The 15036-nt window shown below is 35.4% G+C and overlaps 1 pseudogene; it reads left to right on the top strand.

The window, feature by feature from the left end:
- The first annotated feature begins 477 nt into the window (after positions 1-477).
- LOC145296356 (5S ribosomal RNA) lies at positions 478-594 on the top strand (annotated as a pseudogene).
- Positions 595-15036: the final 14442 nt, after the last annotated feature.

Genomic DNA, 15036 nt, shown 5'->3' with positions numbered 1-15036 from the left:
AGGATATTCAGTGTATCTTAAATAGTATGTGACCAAACCCTCCGGCCACCAAAATTTTTCCACCTGGCAATGCCGAGTGTATATATATATATATATATATATATATATATATATATATATATATATATATATATATATATATAAATCCAGCTACAAACACAAGTTCTTTACCTCTTTTTCTTTTTGCGATACCTGCACCTGAAATGCCAAACAGATGTGCTACCTCTTTCGTGAGTAGTTTTTATTACACTTTCACTTCTCATGATTATCCCAGCCGCCATTCTTTTAAAATTATCCTTTTTATGCGATTGCTACTTCACATCATATGCACTTTTCATTACCAATTTTCTTTATGTTTCTGGGGGAATTATCAGATCTTCATTGTCTTTCCATTTAATATCATTAATTTCTTGTAGAGTCTTTCCACCCTAAAACAATTTCTCCATATGTTTTTTTCTCATCCTATTTAGTACTAGCATATACGGCATAATCACGTTGACACACAGGTTCCCATCAGATCACCAAAGTTAAGCAACGATGAGCCTGGCTAGTACCAGATAGGTGACCATTTGAGACTTCCAGGTGCCATATATGCTCTCCACTTATCTCGGCATTGTTTCCAGTCGTCCTGGACTTCTCCTTAACACTGGACTCAAGCAATGCCGATTCAAGAGAGGTATGGTTGGGGATTGTGCAACCCTTGCCACACAATTACACATGCAGCTAACCCTACAGAGGGTATCCTTTGTCTTTCGAAACTAAATGGAGGCATCAGATTTAGTACTGACTCATGTCTAAGTTCCACAGCTTTTTTTATCTAAAGACAAGCCATCAGTCTCAACCCAACGTAAGAATTTGTCTTGAAATTTTTTCTGCTTTATCTTTTGACTTCTTTTAAAATCGCGACGCTAATAGTGCATGTACGTATAGAATTGAATTTCCTTTTACTTATTTGATATCAAAGCCAAATTATCCATTTTAGTATTCTCAATCTTGTGATTAGGAGTATTTTTTCTTGTATTGAATATAAACTCTTATGGTCTAATAAACAGTTCTCAAAATAAAAATTTTCCCAATTAAAACTTGTTCAGCTCTCATGGTCGTCCATACAATGGCCAATGCTTCCTTCTCTATATTTGAATAATTAAATTCAGTGCTTGTTAACCTTCTTGATAAATAGATTACCAGACGCCCTTCTTGTGATAAGGTTCCAGATATCGAAAATTGCATCTGTGATTAATAATGTCCTTTTCGGAATCAAAAATTTAAAATACTGTTTTTTTTTCTTTTCCAGAATTAATCCATCAAAAGCTTTCTGTTGTTCCTCTGAGCAGACGCATTCAACTTTTCTTTTTCTTATATTTGCAAACGTTCCAACCAACTTCGTATACTTTGGTAAATGTAGCCTCACATAAATCTGCTATTTCATTTTATCCTTTAGTTTCCTTGTTGTCTTTCAGCTGTTTAGTTCTGACAATGTATCGTCCATCCACCTTGGAAAAGTAAGTGTGGGTGTTCAGGTATTGCTTAGGCCTTTTATCTGGCTGCACAGAAGACATACTTTTCTCACATGTAGTTGGGAAACTTTATGGTGTCTATATAGTGTATATGGTATAATCATGTTGACACACTTGTCCTTGCTAGATTACCAAAGTTAAGTAACGTTGAGCCTGGCCATTACCAGATGATTGACCATTTGGGAATACCAGGCATTGTATGTAGGAGGACGTCGAAACTTCTGGCAGCTCCCGTATCTCACCTGGTCTCCAGCTGTCTTGATCTTGTTTTACTGCTGGATCAGGTTGATCGGGATGAAAGACTGAGGCTGGCTCTATGCAATCAGACTTCACTTTAAATATACTACAAGTGCGAGCCATCCATTATCCCTAGGATAATCTGAGTTTTTATCATTCTGACGGACAAACTGCTTTAGTGATATAAAAGTGTGGTCTGCAGATATCTTCTCTCCGTTTTTTGTAGTAGGTATTCCCAGACTTGGAAAATATCAAGATTGATACCACGGTATATGACCTCAATAGCATCCCATAGTGCTGCTTAACCAGATGAATTACCTTTAACCAGGTAAGAACAACAGTATTTTCGATTATTTTCAATGAGTCAGATTAAATTTTTATTGAGAATCACAGATAAATCTAGAAATTTATTAGAATAGCCCAAAATAAAATGGGGTGATCAGAAATATGCAGCAAATAACTGTTACCAAAGGCAAGGTTAGTTACTCACTTTCATACTTAGACAAGTTTTTTGCGATTTAACTTATTTCAAAGTGTCGTTTTACTTAAAAACAAAAGTAGTATAAAGTATGTCGAGCTAGAACAACAACAAAAAAAGAGCACTTGCCTTACAGCAAGTTTGGAGCCTCTATAATCGCTCAAAAATCGAAAAAACTGGTAGAAACACATCCAGTAAATATCACCAATTGTGTGAAAATGCAATGTCCTATCAGTACTTTGCTTAATTTTCGATTTTTGAGCAATTATAGAGGCTCCAAAGTGACTGTGAAGAGGGCGCATTTTTTTTGTTCTAACTCTATAGACTTCACACTATTTTTATTTTTAAGCAAACCAACACATTAAAATAAGTTAAAACACACACAAAAAAATAACTTATCCAGGTAGAAAGAAAAGTAACTAAGTTTGCTTTTGGTAACATTTATTTGTTGTATATTTATTTTTTCACTCTCTTTTTGGTTTTGTTGTCTAATAATTCTAATAAATGCCTATAAATTTTCCAGATTCTCTTCCAATTACCCCTGCCCGCAAATGGAATAAAAAACTGTCAATGGTTGTTGATCTTTTTCTAATCTGTTTTTTATATTCGCTATGCCAGCATACATTCATAGTGACAGAAGATCATAATTGTGTGACATAATTATAGTGTTGTCATAAGCAGAACAAGTCAATCCAGAAGGCAACACTCAAGTAGAAAAGTATCATAGTGTCATTTGGCAATCACTCCTGTTAGCCTTGACGCCAAAAGATCTTCCATAGTCACACTGGAAGGAAGTTTTGCCAGAAACCTTAGATGCTAACCATTCACTGTTATGCACTGCCGCCAACTGTATGCCACATAAATGGATGCAAGTTGTGTTGTATATTGAGTGGCTTCAAGTTCATCCAAGGCAGAGGTTACCACGGAGGAAATTTTAAAGGCTAGCAGTTCAGGGAAAGAATTCATTAAAGTTTAAAGTCTCCTAGCATTTGGGGACTTTCACAGTAAATGGATAGGATTTAGGTAATTGTTGGGTTGGCTGAGTGAATTTACTATCTCCAAAAACCTAGCAGTTCATGAACAAAGAAAGAGACAAAAACTAATATATATATATATATATATATATATATATATATATATATATATATATATATATATATATATATAGCTGTTTAACGGTACAAAACTTATACATTACTTTAAACAAAATGGCTGGCAAAACCCGAGGGGCTCTTTCATCAAAAGACTCACCAGGAGTTAATCGTTGATCATAAAAATAAATGAATAAATAAAATATCTCATAAGAACAGACTTATGGAGTATACGTGTAAATTTTACCGAGAGAGAGGGAGAAAAATAGGTGGGAATACAAATAAAATAAAATATTTACAATGATATAAAATATATGTACAAGTGGGAGCAAGGGGAGAGTTAAAATATATCCCTAAATAAGTCTAATGATCTGACGAACTCCTTTTGTCGACAGAGAGACAGTCTGCATAGGAGAATAGAGACTGAGTCCAAAATCCGCAAGTGATTTTGAGAGTCAGCCCGATACAAAATCCTAAAACACTCCATTTTATACATATTGGCACACACTGGATTTTCATGGAGGTGTTGGCCAATGGCAGATTCCAAGGTGGAAGAAAGGGGATAAGAGCGACAAGGCTTGCCCAATCTTATTTGTGCTGGAACATGTTGGTTGATTTGAGTCTGCAAATTTAAGAAGGTTCGACCTACATAGTCAGCAGCACATTGACAATTAAATTCATAAACTACATTACTTTTTGTGATGTAAGATAAACCATCCTTAACAACTAGGGGAAATGCAAACTTTACACCAAAGACCAAACGTAGAGCAACAGACGGGAAGCAATTTGAGACAGATTTAATGATTCATCTACCCAAACACTGGCCCGTCTTCCTAATCCAAGGGACCTTTAAGTAGACAGGGCACCTAGAGGGACCAAAGAACGTAGGCGAATTATATTTTTTAACTTTATTTTTAATAATATAATCAATTAAATTCTCCGGATAACCATTTTGAATGAAAATATCCTTGAACGTCTTCAATTCACGTTCTAGTTTACCAGAAGAACAAATTCTAAGGGCTCTATACACTAACGCCTGAATAAGTCCAATCTTCCTGGAAGTAGGCATAAATGAACGCCAGTTCATATGTAGGCTGGTAATTGTCAGCTTACAGTAGACTGCTGTAAAAAAAAGAACTCTTACTGCGTTCAACTAAAACGTCCAAGAAAGGCAAGCAACCATCATTCTCGTTCTACGTAGTAAATAATAACGTTGTATGGAGAGAATTGAGTTTGTTGAAAAATGTTTTCGCCTCATTTTCGGAGGCAAAAGCTGCGAAGGTGTCGTCGACGTATCTGAAATATATTGATGGCTTCGAAACATCATTAAACAATACCGACTTGTAAAATCCCACAAATCCCGTCAATCTGACTGTACATAAGGTTGTCGAAGCTAAATTCTACTATTTTAGTACAGATCAACATGAGTCTAACAAAAATGTCCTTGGGAAAAGGTGGAGGGGTTAAATTACAATTGTAAAGAGAGTCGGCACAAATATTAATAGTTTCATGTAATGGGACATTTGTAAATAAACTAGACACGTGGAATGAGCACATACAGTTATTTTCAACACCAGGTTGCAGCTCACGTAAATGTTCAACAAACCTAAACGAGTCAGGAATGCAATTTTACGAGATATTTTATTTATTTATTTTTATAATCAACGATTAACTCCTGATGAGTCTGTTGATGAAAGGGGGCCCCTCGAGTTTTACCGGCCATTTTGTTTAAAATAATATATATATATATATATATATATATATATATATAGAGAGAGAGAGAGAGAGAAAATAAAAAGGGAACAAACCGTATTATGTGTTCATCAACGTTTCGTCTTTATTTCGAGACTTCCTCTGGATGAATATATATACTAGCAGAAGTACCTATTATTCACTGGGTTCAAAAAAGACTTCAAAAATGCACTCTGATTTATGAAAGTATGATAGGTTATGAAAAGGAGGTGCAGGTGTAAATAGATAGCTTCAAATTTTTGTGGTATCAAAACTAAAGCAAAATATGATGAAAGGAAAAGTAAAATTTTGTGGAAATATATGTATATTTTTATATCAGCTTTGTTGTCCTTTATGACTACGAGTAACCAACAAAATGATATTTTTAGAAAAGCAGAAAAGCCAGAGATTTTTTTTATCCGCACTCATTGACTCATTTCAATTTCTGAATTGCAAAACTATGTAAAATAATATAATATCAAACATTCCAAAAGTAATTTGAAAGTTTGAAATTATGCGAAACAAGAGTTCTTTCCAATGTGGGAAATTGCTCCCACTTGTGAGGAATTCCTAGCGCAATATAAATTTTAGTAATGCATTTCAATAACCGAAATTAAGAATTCAAATGTAAATGTCTTAAATGCTTTAAATTAGAAATTATCAAGCTGTAATATATAGAACTATAGAATTGCATATAGGATTGTCACGCAATCATCAAAACAAAAAGAATATATAATTACATGAAAAATATAAACAAGGACACACACAGCGTTTGTATTATTCAAAAAATGAGATCAATCTTAGCTAACAAATGGATTTACCTCCGATTATTAAGTCAATTTGGAAAGTTTTCTACAAAGATACACAAAATAGTCTCAAAATTCTGTTACACTTTCGAGAATCTCATTTATAAAATCATTTTTCCTTGATACGAAAGCTAGGTTATAAATGACTTGCGAACAATGTATTCTTATTAGTTTGTTACTCTGTCAGAAAAAACTTCCTTATCTATCTATATCTATCTATATATCTATATATATATAAAAGTGAACATGTCTGTGCGTGTGTCTGTGTGTGTGTGTGTGTGTATGTTTACATTTCCCTACGCAATAACTCTGTCAATTTTAAGCCTACAGATTCGAAATTTGATATACAAGTTACTGAGATTTCGGAAAACTGATGTGATTAGTTTTCGGACAGAAATTTGGCGATTAAGGGGTCAAAGTTCAACGATTTGACCTTTGAGAACTCTACCAAACTCCTACAATTTTAGGTCTAAACACGTGAAATTTTAGATATAGGTTCCTTGGACATAGATCTAACTTAATAACTTTATTTGAGCCCTAAACAATAAATTTTAAAGGGTCATAATAGGGGTCAAAGTTAAAAAAAATTGACCGTTTTTTTTTTTTGTTGTTTTTTTTGCTCAGCATACACCTCCAAACACCCGGGCAACGCCGGGCACATCATGCTAGTATATATATATATAAGTGAAAGTGTCTGTCTATGTGTGTGTCTGTCTGTGTACAATAACTCTGTTAATTTTCAGTCTACAGACTCGAAATTTAATATACAGGTTATTGAGATTTGGGAAAGTCTTTGTAATTCGTTTTCAGCCAGAAATTTGTCTGTTAAGGGGTCAAAGTTCAACAATTTGACATTTGAGAACTCTACCAAACTCCTCCGACAATTTTGAATATAAACAATTGAAATTTTAGATATAGGTTCCTTGGACATGGATCTAACTTAATAACTTGATTTGAGCCCAAAACAATAAATATTAAGGGGTCACGATAGGGGTCAAAGTTAAAAAAGAAATTGATCGCTGCTGTCTCTACCAAATTACTCAGACAATTTCTAGTCTAAACATTTGAAATTTTACACAAAGGGTATTCAGAGATAGAGCAAGCTTTTTAATTGGTTTGGGTCGAAAATTTGAGCTACCAATATATAAATGTATGTATGTATGTATGTATGTATGTATGTATGTATGTTTGCATGTCTGCCTAAAACTTTCGACAGAGGCGACGGATTTTCACAAGATCAGTATCGTTTTGAAGTCCGACGTTTCATACGACAAATATCGAAAAATTGGCTAAAAACATTAATATCTTCATCTCCAAATGGCCACTTTTCTACAGGGGGTGGGTCGCTTTTTTCGACGATATTTTCGAAAGTCATCTTCTCCTTTCGACTGTCTAGCCTTAATTAAAACCTACGTCACTTCCGGTTTGGCGGTGGTCGTAACAGCAAAGACGTCAGGTTTTTTTCCCGTTCTTTCCCTCTTATGCGGTACGAGTTCGAGCCTGCCTTCCTACTACCACATTTTTTTTTTTTTGCTCAACATACACACTCCCAAACACTCCAAAACGCCGGGCTGAAATGCTAGCATATATAAAAGTGAAAATGTGTGTGTGTGTGTGTGTGTGTGTGTTTGTCTGTCTGTCTGTGTACACTTCCTTACCAAATAACTCTGTCAATTTTCAGTCTACACACTCGAGATTTGACATAAGGCGTATCATAATTTGGGAAAATCTTTTTAATCGGTTTTCAGCCAAACATTTTGCTGTTAAGGGGTCAAAGTTCAAAAGATTTGACCTTTGAGAACTCTACCAAACTCCTCCACCAATTTTGGGTCTAAACACTTGAAATTTTACATATAGGTTACTTGAACATAGCTCTAACTTTATAATTTGATTTGATCCCCCAAAAATTAATGTTAAGGGGTCATAATTAGTGTCAAATTAAAAAAAAAATTGACCTCTGCGGTCTCTACCAAATTACTCAGTCAATATTTGGTCTATACATTTGAAATTTTACATAAAGTGTATTCAGACATAGGGCAAACTTTTATTCTTTTTTTTTTGTTGGAAATTTGGCAAGATTTGACCTTTGTGGTCTCTAACCATCTATTCAGCTAATTTTGGGTCTAAACATTCGAAATTTTAAATAAAGGGTATTCAGACATACAGCAAGCTTTTTAATCAGTTTTTGGGCGAAAATTTGGCTGGCAAGAGGTCAAATTTTGCAGAGTTGGCCTTTGCAGACTCTACCAAACGCCTCCGCCAATTTTGAGTCTAAACACTTGAAATTTTAGATGTAGGTTACTTGGACATGGGTCACACATTTTAATTTGATTTGAGCCCAAAACAATAAATGTTAAGGGGTCAAAATTGGGGTCAAAGTTTAAAAAAAAATTGACGTCTGCGCTCTCTACCAACTTTTCTCGATGGTACTTAAGAAAGTCTATTATATATGGTACTTGAAATTTTAGATATAGGTTCCTTGGACATGGATCGAACATAATAACTTGATTTGAGCCCAAAACAATAAATGTTAAGGGGTCATAATAGGGGTCAAATTTAAAAAAAATTGACCGCTTTTTTTTTTTTTTTTTGCTCAACATACACCTCCAAACATCCGGGCAACGCCGGGCTGAAATGCTATTATATCTATAAAAATGAAATTGTCTGTGTGTGTGTGTGTGTGTACATTTCAGTATCAAATTACTCTGTCAATTTTCAGTCTAGAAACTCGAAATTTGACATAGGGTGTATTGAGATTTAGGAAAATCTTTTTAATCTGTTTTCGGCCAGAAATTTGGCTGTCAAGGAGTCAAAGTTCAACGATTTGACCTTTGAAAACTTTACCAAACTCCTTCGGCAATTTTGGGTCTAAACACTTAAAATTTTAGATGTAGGTTACTTGGACATGGATCAAACTTTATAATTTGAGTTGAGTCAAAAACAATAAATGTTAAGTGGTCAAAATTGTGGTCAAATTTTAAAAAATTTATCTTTGCGGTCTCTACCGGTCTAAATATCTGAAATTTTACATAAAGTTTATTTAGACATAGGGCAAGCTTTTTAATCGAGTTTTGGCTGAAAATTTGGCTGCCAAGGGGTCAGAGTACAAAAGATTTGACCTTTGCGGTCTCTAACCATCCATCTGGCCAATTTTGGGTCTAAACATTTGAAATTTAAAACAAAGGGTATTCAGACACGCAACAAGATTTTAAATCAGTTTTTGGTGAAATTTTGGCTGCCAGGACGTCAAAGTTAAGAGAGTTGACCTTTGCAGACTCTATCAAACTCCTCCACCAATTTTGGGTCTAAACACTTGAAATTTTAGATGTAGGTTACCTGGACATGAGTCAAACTTTTTAATATATATATATATATATACATATACACATAAAGTTATGAACAGTACATAGAGCCCTAGCTGAACTGCTAGTAGACAATATTTATAGTTTTACTATTATGGGCAAATATGAAAAGGTTTTTCTTACTCCTTACTCTAGAAGCACCAACATATAGCTATTCGTGTGAAAAAACAATCCCCTTCTAAATGCAAACCAACAACTTGTAATATCTGACCTTGTGACTTATTGATAGACATTGTAAAAGATAAACATATGGGAAACTGAAAACGTTTCAACTCAAAGGGCATGTTGGAAGGTATTAAAAGAATTAGATAAAAGCATATTAATCTTTTCCGTAGCCAGAAATTATTGTGGCCTCTAAAACATTTCTCATAAATTTCTTGACAACGAGTCTTGTGCTATTGCATAACTTTGGTGGTGGTACGACTAGAGCACCTGCTTTCAATCAAAGACAATAAGGAAGAGCACCTGTTGGCCCCAAGGGAATTAAAAAATTCAACTGGATAATTGACTATTTCAACATCTTCTACGACAGAATCTATGGATTTATCATTATGCTCAGTGTCTGGCAACATGTTCATGAGTCTATCATTCAAACTATTCACTGCAGTATATTTTGGTGCCATAACTGCCCTTTCACACAACCAATCATGATTTGTAAAATTTGAAATTAATGATGGAAAAACCTTTTTAATTAGTTTTTCAACTGAGTTAACCAAGTTTGACATTTCTGATAAATTTATTTCACCTTTCTGATTCATAATCCCTTTAAATATTACAAAAATCACTACAGTAGTAATCCTTTTAAATATTACCAGTAGTACCACAATGGTAATCCTTTTAATTCTTACCAACGTAAGATTGTAATCCTTTTAATTATTACCAATATCACCACAATGGTCATCTTTTTAACTTTTAGAATGGTAACATAATGGTAATTATTACCAGTAACAGCACAATTTTATTTAACTCTTACCAACAGTAACACAAAGGTAATCCCTTTAATTATTACCAATGGCACCACAATAGTAATCCTTTTAACTCTTACTAAATGTAATCTAATGATAATCCTTTGACACTGGTCAGCAACAAATTTGTTATCTGTGTTTTTTTCAGCTGATTTAGGATGAATCTGATGTGCTGAATCCAGAAATCACATTGGCTTTGTTCAGTCAGGCCAAGTTTTTTTAGCTATGGCCACATGTCGTTTTTTTACATTTTTGTTCACATGTACGCATGTGTGGAGCATTTTAGAAGAAGTTGGTATGGGTAAAATGCCGTGTAGAATACATTTTTCTTTACCTATGGACTGGGTTAACGTTTAAAAGTGTTTGATCTTCGGTCTTTAATTTAATTTTTTCTTTTCTTAAATTTAATTTGTTGCATGTGAAATCTTGCAATCCTGTTTGTTTATTCTCATGGCAACGTGCTCATTGATGCTTTTGCTTTTTGTGTGTATTCTTATCTTCTGTGTATTTTTGTTTTGCAGGTGAATGACATGGCTTCATTCAGAAGATCGTGCAGAAATAAGGTTGATGTGTTCTGTTACATATGTGGAAACTACAACATTTCTCCTAATTGGAAACCAGTTACAAGTTTCATAAGGCACGCTTACCATGATTATTTTGGTATTAAACTTGGTGACCAGGATAAAGTTTGGTCACCACCCATGTTGTGTAAGGCATACACCGAGACTCTGCGTGGGTGGACCAATGGCAAGAGGAGTTTGAACTTTGTAATTCCCATGGTTTGGAGGGAGCTGAAAAACGATGTCACTGACTGCTACTTCTGCGCTGTTGATTTGACTAGAACAGAAAGGACCGGGGCAGTCTCAAGTATCCTGATATTCAATCAGCACGTCATCCTATAGTTCATTGTGACGAAATTCCAGTGCCTATCTTCAGAGAACTTTTGGGCATTAGTGACGAAGATACCTCCAGTTTTAAAGGACATGAAGAAGAAGAAGAAGAAGAAGAAGAAGAAGAAGAAGAAGAAGTGGTTTCTGAAGATGATGCTCCACATCAATTTTCCCAAAAGGAGTTGAATGATATAGTTCATGACCTCTGCTTGTCAAAGAACTCTGCCAAACAGTTGGCATCCAGATTGAAGAAAAAAAATCTCCTCTGAAAGTTCTAGCATCACCTTCTTCTGCAACATGCATAAAGAATACTTCCATTTTTTCTATGAAGAAAAGAACTTAGTGTACTGTACAGATATTGTGCAGCTTCTGCTCAAACTTGGGGTGCCACAGTACGAATCCAAAGATTGGAGACCGTTTATTGACAGTAGCAAACAATCACTGAAATGTGTTTTGTTACAAAACAGCAACAAGTTTGCCTCTGTACTCATCACTACTCGACTACACTGAAAGAGAAGTATGAAGCGGTGAAGTGTGTGTTGGGTAAAATTGGTTATGATCAGCATAAGTGGTTTATTAGTGTTGATCTGAAGATGGTGAACTTTTTATTGGGACAACAATCTGGCGTCACCAAGTATCCATGTTTTCTGTGCATGTGGGATAGTAGGGACCGTGCCCAGCATTATACAAAGAAGAACTGGCCTGTGTGGGAGGAACTGGTGCCTTGCAAAGAAAGGAACGTCATCAATGAAACTCTGGTGGACAGAGACAGAATACTCTTCCCACCATTGCACAATTAAGCTCGGCTTGATCAAGCAATTTACCAAGGCTATTGACACATATATTGATTGCTTCACTTACTTGTGCCAGGCTTTCCAGGATTAACCATGGAGAAGTTGAAAGCTGGCATCTTTGATGGTCCTCAGATCCGTCAGCTCATGAGAGATCCAGAGTTTGAAAACTCAATGAACGAAGTGAAACTGGAAGCGTGGAAGGCATTTGTTCTGGTAGCGAAGAACTTTCTTGATAAAAATAAGGTAAGAAATTATGCAGAACTTGTCAACAACATGCTGACTGCTTTCAGAAACTTGGGCTGCAACATGAGCATCAAGATGCAATACTTATTTTTACATGTGGACCGGTTTCCTGAGAGCCTGGGTTCAGTGAGTGACGAGCAGGGGAAAAGATTCCATCAGGGCATGAAAGAAATGGAGACCAGGTATCAGGGTCACTGGGATGCAGTCATGATGGCTGACTACTGTTGGACGCTGAAGAGAGACCTCCCTGCTGCTAAGCATTCCAGGAGTTCGAAGAAATGGAAGCTCAAGCCCTGAAGTTTGAACAATGGCGATGCAACATGCAATTTATGTTTACTTACTTTTATCAATGTCCACCATTCAGTTAACAGTAATCAATGTTTCACTCAAGTAATCAATATATATTGTTGAACAAACATTTTTTTTCTTAAAAACCTTACTTAGGATGATGTTGGATGATGTGTATTGACAAAAATAAGCTGATAATGCCACAAAAATGTAATCAATTTTGTCACACGGTCTGATTTTTTTTTCAAATCAACTTAGCACACAAACCTGACTTGATGGAGAGAGACGGATGCTATTTCCTGATTCAGCAGTGTAAAAAATACTCTAAATCACTTGTAGAAATTTAGACAACATTCACAAAGTACAAAATTGTTGTTCAGTGTTACCAAAGACACCACAATAGTAATCCTTTTAAATTTTACGAACGGTAACACAATAGTTATGTCTTTAATTATTACCAATGACACCACAATGGTAATTCTTTTTAACTCTTACCAACGGTAACACAATATTTATTCTATTTATAATTACCAATGACATCACAATGATAATATTATTAACTCTTACTAACGGTAACACAATAGTTATCCCTTTAATTATTACCAATGACAGCATCTATGTGCATTCACTCAACCAACTGTTATTATTCACCCGTTATGTTTGTGTGATTTTGATGCTTAATTCCAACACAAGCCTTAGTATCAATCAGACAAACCTATCCTTCAACCGAACAGACTCAATTAGCTTAAAGCTCACTAGCCCATCTCTCTCTGAGAAGCGTACAAACCCAACTGATCTTCCTCCGCCTTCTTGTTAGAATATAGCAATGTGACCCGACATTGCCCAGGATCGAATGATGATCAATGAATTTCATACTCCCATACTTTTACTGTCACTGAAATCTAAGAAATAGCCTATTTTTCAATCAATGCACCTGGAGGAAACTTCACATACCTATCGCAGTGACTAAATTTGCGATATATTGTAGTCTACATTGCACCGTAGAGAACTTACTGCAGATTTTATAAAATTATTTTTTTTATATATAATGGCTTGCATTAAAGTTTGAAATGCAAAAGTCAAGTATCATATTTCAATTGTGCTTGCATTTTAAATGCGCCCTTGTCATATCAAAGAACCTACTGTTGATTTTATATGCCTGGCCTTACTGGTTGTGCGGTGATAATGGCTTGAATTTAAGTTTAAAATGAAAAAAGTCAAATATTATTGTGAAATTGTGCTTTAAACAGAAACATGTATTTCGAACGCATCCCTGTTATATTAAAGAACTTACTGTTGATTTTATATGTTGGACCTTTCGGATTGTGTAGTAATAAAACTTCTCAAATGCACTTGTGATGTCAGGCTGTGTAAGATGTTAACTTGGGTTAACTTGGCTTAAAATCACCCATTCCTTCTTTCATCGGATTATTTTGATTATTGATTATTGATACTTAGTGAATACATTCCGACACAAAACCTATCTAAGAACACTTACAGGCAAATAAAGTACTTTTGTGTGAAGTTTCATAAAAATCAACTTGCCGTTTTTGAGTCCATAGAGAACGAACTCACAGACACACAGACAACGTTCCTTTTATATAATAATAGAGATAGAGGTGTGTGTGTGTGTGTGTGTGTGTGTGCGTATATAACCAAGTTGCAAACAACTGATTGGATCTTGTTTTTTTTTTTTTTACACAGGCATAACCACATTATCAAGACCAAGAGGCCACTCGAGGATAAGGGTTAAAGACTGTACAGTAGGAATTGGACAATATAGTAATCATTAGTAATGAAAATTCGGTAAATTTGTTAACTTACATGGAACGGCTCATCAAGAACTTATTTACGTTAGACTTGAAGACAACCATATTGTAGTCAGCCGGAAAGCAGGAAAATGGAAGACAATTAGAACTGCACGCCTGTGGAACTCTGCTCAGTCTGCCTGCTTCCCACCGGACTACAACTTGGATGTCTTCAAGTCCAACGTTAACAAATTCCTAATGAACCGCCCCCTTAAGTAAACACTTCATCAAATCTCCACACTAACGTAATGTACTTGCAATAACCCTTATCCCTGAGTGGCTTCCGGGCCTTGATAAGTGGTGATCACTGTGTAAAAAAAAAATTTAAAAAAATTCCACAGGCGTGCAGTTCTAAGAAAAAAGCTTTGTTCATGGAATCTACATTTAGGTTTAGGCACAGATAAATAGTGTGAGGGGGGGGGGGAATTATTGATAGTGTTTTCAGCTAGACGAGTGTTTCTTGTGAAAGTTTGGCGAGGCGGAGACCATAGACTGAAGCTCAGTCGAACACTTTCCTGAAAATAACGATACATCAGAGACAAACTCGCAACATCTCTTCTGTGAGATAGAGGTTGCAGGGAAGAGAAAAGGACATCTCCTATAAGGCTACGAAGTCTATTTTGAACTCTATCAAGGCAGGACAAGTCCTTTCTAGCAGCTCCTGCCCAGATGTGGCAACAGTACTCCATCCTTGGACGTATCTGGCTCTTATATAGATAGAGAATTGCATCAGCAGTGAGATATCTACCGGATCGATAGAAAGATCCCACCATTTTTCCAGCATCCTTTGCAACAGATTTGATGTACGTGTTCCATTTAAGATCAG

Source organism: Euprymna scolopes, chromosome 16 (assembly GCF_053919585.1).
Source record: "Euprymna scolopes isolate OS-2025 chromosome 16, ASM5391958v1, whole genome shotgun sequence".
Lineage (NCBI taxonomy): Eukaryota > Metazoa > Mollusca > Cephalopoda > Sepiida > Sepiolidae > Euprymna > Euprymna scolopes.
This window is presented reverse-complemented; position numbering and strand designations above follow the sequence as displayed.